General features: G+C 42.6%; 1 non-coding gene across 1 annotated transcript; it reads left to right on the top strand.

Annotated features, from left to right (window-relative positions):
- Positions 1-273: 273 nt before the first annotated feature.
- LOC106493346 (uncharacterized) lies at positions 274-2920 on the top strand. Its single transcript, XR_010886432.1, has 3 exons — positions 274-417; positions 1490-1695; positions 2418-2920. It is a non-coding gene; the product is annotated as an uncharacterized protein (transcript).
- The last annotated feature ends 3573 nt before the right edge of the window (positions 2921-6493 follow it).

The raw sequence follows: 6493 nt of genomic DNA, 5'->3' as shown, positions 1-6493 counted from the left end.
TTTGTAAAGGGGATCAAACACCCGAACAAAAGGGGAAGCCCGGCGGCCGCGCCGCCCCTCCCGACCTGCCCTTCGCTGAGGCGATTCAAACCGCGGCTCCGCCCGCGCTGCCTCGGCCCCTCAGCAACAGGCGGGGCTTGGTTCTCATTGGTCGGAGGAGGCACGCAGCGCGCTCCTATTGGCTGGCGCGGGAAGGACTGAGGAGGGGGGAGGAGGGTGACGGCGTTATACAGCGTACGCCCGTGGCTGCCATTTTGTGTGGGAGATAGAGGGGGAGCGGCAGGAGTTGGTGGAGAGAGTTGGACTGCGGGGGGGGGTGGGGGTCGAAGAGTGACGGCGAAGGAGCAGCGGGGTCGGCTCCTAAAGGCCCGTGTGTGTGTGTCTGTGCTTGTGAGCGAACGAGACGGACAGAAGTCGGTAAGGGAAGAGCGGTGTGGGAAGGGCCGGGCGCCGCCGCCATGTTGTGCTCGCCGAGCTGCTCCATTGTTGGGGCAGCAAGGAAGCGGGGCCGGGGATTGCCCGGCCCCCGCAGCGTCAGGCAGGGCGAGGGGCCCGAGGGCGGGGAGGCGAGAGGAGAGGGGCGAAAGCTTGGAGGCTCCCTAAGGGGGAGCAGCTCCGGTGGGCTGGGAGCGCCCACGGGCCAGTGTGCAGTAGCAGCTTGGTTTGTGCTAGTAACCATCAGCCCTTGTTTTCTGTCACAAGAAGATGAAGGCTAAAAATGAAGACGTGCGGCCCTTCCTAGTGCTTTGGGGGAGAGGGGGCACTTGGGGGTGCTGATGGCACTGAGTGACGCATCTTGTAGGGGGAGGTCAGTAGCCTGGAGTGCCTGAGAAAAGACTTCAGGAGGGTACGAGCTATGGGTTAAACAGGAAACTATTTTAAGAGCTGATCAGGAATTCCTTTGTTTTGAAACGGAGCCCTGTGTTGTAATGGCTGGAAGAGGCTTTGAGGGTGCGATTGGTTTCATGGGAAGTGTTTGGACGCTTAGAGTCACATTCTGTTCGCAGTAGTCTGGGCGGTGCTTTCCTGTTCTCTGGTCCCATTGAGTTAGGTGGGAGAGTTCTCGAGGGACAGTTTTCGGGGGAGGGTTTCTTTCTGCTCAGTGATATATTGAGACACTAGTTTCCTAGGATTTCATCCCAAGGTTTTTTTCTTTTTTTTTCGTTTTATTTGACTTTTTTGTGAAACAAAGGGTAAGGTTCTGCTTGTCTCTGCTTAACTAAAATATTAGTATAATATAAGATGTATACCATGATGAAGGTAGTTGTCTTTATGAAAATGCTAAGTAGGATGGTGAAGCTCATGTAGATAGAGTAAGATGTTTTTACCATATAGAAAAAATGTTTGAAGTACATTGTCATCTTTAATAGATAGAGAAATGCAACTGACTTGTGCTTGGAGATTCTGTGATTTTTTTTTTTTTCAAATTTAAAAGGGGAAACAATTGTTTCTTCAATTTTTTGAATTCACACTTCTCTAATTTATACAGTTGAGACTTCTCCCTTGGAGCCTCTGTGCCGAGAATCCGATGTTGGGCTCGGCTACCTGGCTGAAGGCAGCATATCAGCCCATGAAAACTTCTATTCCTAGCCAAAGGAAGGAGTCCAGCAAAAGGCAGCACCTACGCTTTCAGGCTTGGAAGCAAGAAAGGGGACAGGAGTTGGAGAGTGTGGAATCTGAGAAGACAACTGAAAGGTAAACGGGGACTGGTGTACTGTGGGAGACTTGGCATGAAAGGACCAAGCAGGGTGTATTAATATCTGGCTCTGTAGTTTAGAAGACCTGTTATAAATGGCTGCTTTTCATTCGAGGTTGTTTTCGGTTCTCTTTGTGTTTTGAGGCCAGCTCTCTTCCTGACGTGTGCCTAAGTCTGGCTGTACGTTCCACCAGTGCATTTGAGCCCCCCTGCCCCCTTCTCTCCCAGGGAAAAGCTGTTTGGAAAGTGGATCTCGCCCCTACCTTGCTGTGATCAGCTATACAGCTCCTCCTTGGGAATATCGGGAATCTTCTGTGTTGTTCTTGGACTTACCTAGGAAGCTCTGTTCTACAAACTACCTCTGCCATTCTGCTGAGCAATTCCATTAAGCTGGGGAGTGGCTTTATCAGTTGTAGACCTTGCCCAGATCTTTAGGAGTATCATAGGCTGAGTATAAATACAAATGTCTTCAGGATTGGATACTAACAACTTAAATCTGGCACTGCATTTTGAGCAATGTCTTTAATGTGCTTCTAGTAGTATCTTTTGCTGAGGAGAAAAGAAGTGGTGTTTATCTCCAGGACCAGCTTTTTCATAACTAGGCAGACAAGGTTGTAACTGTTACAAGGAGCAATTGTGTACAGTTACTGAAGGACAGCTTGGCATACAATGTCCTGATGAGCCACTGCCAAGCCATTATACAATCGGTATCTCCCCCTAGGAAGATACGCTCTCACTGTCAAGTTCTTGGCCGTTCTGACCTAAAACTTACTTCTAGATCCTTGTACCAGTAAGCTTTTTAAAAATTTATTTCTTTATATATATATTTTTTAACTTATCCTCCCTGTTTCCTTGCCTCCACCCCAAATGTGGGGTTAGTGTTGGTTTGATATTGGTTGCCTGTGTCTTGGGATGATGGCCAGGCAGGATGCCTATACAGTCCTTAGTTCATCTGAGTTGTCCTGTGTGTTAACACTGAACAGACAAGACATTTTAAAGTTCGCTGCACTATAATTCAGTTCTCATGACCGTGTCAGCTAAGTTCTTGAGTTCGTATTACTGAAGTCTCTTCTACCAAAGGAGGAGAAAAAAAAAAAAAAACATTTTCCATTTGTCTAATTTTTGGATAGATTGATTTCAATTCCCTTATTTAGAATCTAAAAAACTACCTTAAACTTTTTGTTTCAAAAAGTCACAAATTCCCAACTCCACTCTCTCATTCTGTTTTATAGGTGACATTTAAGTTGAAGATGGGTGGTGGAGAAAGGTTCAACATTCCAGTTCCACAGGCTAGAAATACCACCAAGAACTATCAACAACTTAAAAACAGACAGAAGAGTAAAGATCAGAACTCTCAGATGAAGATGACCTATATGAAGAAAGAAAGAGGACATGGATGCAACTCATCTGCTGCTGCATGGCAGGCCATGCAGAAAGGGGGAAAGAACAATGTTCACTTCCCCAATAATCAAAATTGGAGTCCTAATTTATCAAGCCCCAACTTGTTTTTCACACCTCAAACCAATCAGAACTATGCTGGAGCAAAATTTAGTGAGCCACCCTCACCAAGTGTTCTTCCTAAGCCACCAAGCCACTGGGTACCTGTTTCTTTTAAACCTTCTGATAAAGAAATAATGACATTTCAGCTGAAAACATTACTTAAAGTCCAGGCTTGAGATGTAACTTTCCATGTTTTTAGTTATTTAAATTTACAGGGTTTCAAATTTGAGAATAGGCATTCATAACTCCAGATGTACAGGTATATGGAACAAGTGGTTTTTGCTGCATATAGTTGGTCAGCTGGAAGGGGGGCAGGGATAGTTTACACACCCCTCCAGTGCTTCACCTCAAACTGCTGTGTGCATTTCACTGTGAAAAAGATATTTTATCTGTAGTGAATTTCAATTCTGAGCAAGTTGCTGATTCTTGCATTTACTGTGACAGATTTGGACTGTGTTTCAAAATTGAAATTGTGACTACTTCCTGGTATGGTATTAGGAATGGTACTAGAAAACCACCTTCTGCCTAACTTAATGCAGCATTAACTGGGGAAAAATACACTGAAAGCTTTAGGCAGTTACTTTGTCTTTCAAACTTGTGTCACTTTTGCTAGTTGTATAAAAGCTCTGCGGAGCAGACTTTCCTAGCAGAGGAGACTCCACCTAGGTGGTACTAGTAGAAAATGCAGAGTTTTTTGTTTTTTTCCTCTTTTTTATACCTGTGAGCTTTTATTTGGCACTCTTGAATCACTGGACAAGCATTCAAGCCTGTGACTAAAACTTAGGTGTAAGAAATTGGTTCCTTACATATTCTTGCATGGATAGAAGAACACATCAGGCAAATCAGTATTTTGGTCTTTCTCCAGCTCTAGAAACTTCATTGGAATCTCAAGTCAAACTGTGCCAACTAATTACATATTTTACATTGCCAGATGACTGCCAAGAACTTAAACCTTTGTATTTTGATTGCACTGATGAGTTTTAAAATGCATTTTTGTATCAGTTTTGTAATTGTGAAAAAAAATGGAGTAGAATTACTTGGGCTAGTCTTAAATTGGTTACCCTGTAATATTGTTTTAAGTTACTGTAGCTTGTGACAGGCAAAAAATGTTTTCATAGATAGGGAAGAAAGAGCCATGTAAATAAATGTAAAACTTTGTAGCATATGTAAATTTATGCTGGGCTTTCCTGCACAAAAGTATTTTTAGTACAAAACTGCTGAATGTAAGATGACCATGCTGAGTACATGGCCTGATTTAAAAAAAGTATTTTGTTTAAGAAGAAAAAGCCTAAAAGCGCACTTGTGGCTGTGCCCTTGCACTTAACGTACAGTGAACATGCACGTTTGTCTTTGTAGGCTAATTTCTTAAAGGAAACTTGGTGCAAAAGAGGCTTATTTAGAATTTTGTAATAAAATTTTAAAAAACTTAAAAAAAAAACCCTGCTCAAATCTATGGTGCTCATGTTCTGAATGTATAGGAGAGATGCATGTTAAGTGATTAGATTGCAGCAAGGTGTTTAAAAGCAACTGGATGTCTCAAGAAATGCAAACTGCTGAGTTTAGGAACCTGATCAGAACTGAGCTGTTGTGACAATGTTTCAATTTCTGAAATCAATCACTGCGGCAGCACTATTCTGTCCCAGGATTTACTAGTTGCCAGCAATTCCAGTGGTGAAATGAAATATAAGTTCTAGTAAGAGCCACTGTGTAGATTTCAGTGCTGCCACAATTCAGTTGATCCTGATTGATAGAAACAACTGAACTGTGATCAACAATCTGAGGTTATTTAAAAATAGTAGTTTAAACTACTAGTAAAAACTAGTTTAATTTCAAAGTGATTTTTGTAATTGTAAAATGTTTTAAAGTGTGTTCTTCCTATACATTCAAAATGTGTTGGCAGCTGGTTGAATGTTTACAAACACATTGTTCCAAATAAGATGGAATTGGCAGTCTTCTAAATTGTCTTTGACCTGGATTTTCACCAATGTAAGAGCTGTATCCCAACTATAATTGTGTAAACTCAATTTCAAAATGTTAATTACTAACTGTATATGTAAAAATTGGAAACATAAATTGAATAAATTGAACTTTTCTCCCCCTAAATTAATCTATTTATTTTAAAATGGTAGTGTAAAATGTTTCCTGCTGCTACCAGTACAGCATTGTAACTAGATTCTGCATGCAGGATTTCTGGACTCAAGTGGAGATTGTTGTGCATCAGAAGCGGGAGAGGCAATGCTATATGGGCACCAGCAGCACTCTGTGCCTCATCAAGTCAATATATTTTGCTTTCAAAGACTCAAGTCCCTACACTGTCCAATCCAGCATACATAATGCAGTTAAAAACAGTTTCTAGGACTTCAAACCTTTACATTATCTGGTATAGCTGAAGTAATGCCTTTGCAGTCCTCTCACAAAAGTGCTTCAAAGAGGTAACATCTCCAACCTTGGCCTAAATGAACTCTCAAATGCATGGCTTTTAATAGTTCAGAACAGTAAATACACTCTGTCCCCCTAGAAAATGCTCATCTTGCAATAGTTTGCTATTAGGTGGTAAATACTCCTTGTGAATGCTTAATTTATGCAAGTCTACTCTGAAATTCTGTAAGTACCTTGAGGAGAACCTTGAGGTTCCTCTACCTCCCCCTTTAGCCCAATTCCTTTAAAAGGGGTGTAGGCATAGGCACTTCCTTCCCAATTGATCTGAGCCTCTTTGGTTTCGTACAGTGTAAAAGAGGAATTATATCACACTGCTAGCTCAGAGTTCTGTGAAGTACTGACACTTCAGAACACTGATTAAAGTATTTAATGGCCCCATTAATGTCATTAATTAAATAGGCAATAAGCCAGGATAAAGACACTTGTAAGCATAAGGATCAGCAGCCTGCTGAGACCAGGTGAGTGTTGTGTATTTGGCTGTCAGCTAGGAATACCAGGAAAACCTAGCACTTCCTTAGCAACAAAGGTTTCTTCCACTGCACCCCTCTCATTCACGTCTTGCCAAGTGATTTGTACAACACAGGACTTGAAAATGACTGCTAGTGTTATCCCAAAAAGCTGTGTTAAAGGGACTGTCAGGCTCTGCCCAGGAAAGCTAGACTTGGGAGCTACTTTGAGTAGAGGCAACCGCAGTTCACCTGAGTACAGCTGTGATTCTGCTCTCGGCTACCTAGGGTGGCGAGTTCTCAGCTCAAGTGCTCTGGGCTTAGAGGAAGCTTCCTTGGGTAGTTCAGTGTTTGGTGACCAGTCTCCAACAGACTACAGCTGTGTTAATTAAGTCAGAAGGTGCTCTCAAGG

Source organism: Apteryx mantelli, chromosome 27, assembly GCF_036417845.1.
Source record: "Apteryx mantelli isolate bAptMan1 chromosome 27, bAptMan1.hap1, whole genome shotgun sequence".
NCBI classification, from domain to species: Eukaryota; Metazoa; Chordata; class Aves; order Apterygiformes; family Apterygidae; genus Apteryx; species Apteryx mantelli.
The sequence above is the reverse complement of the archived record's forward strand: the minus strand, read 5'-3'. Positions and strand labels throughout refer to the sequence as shown.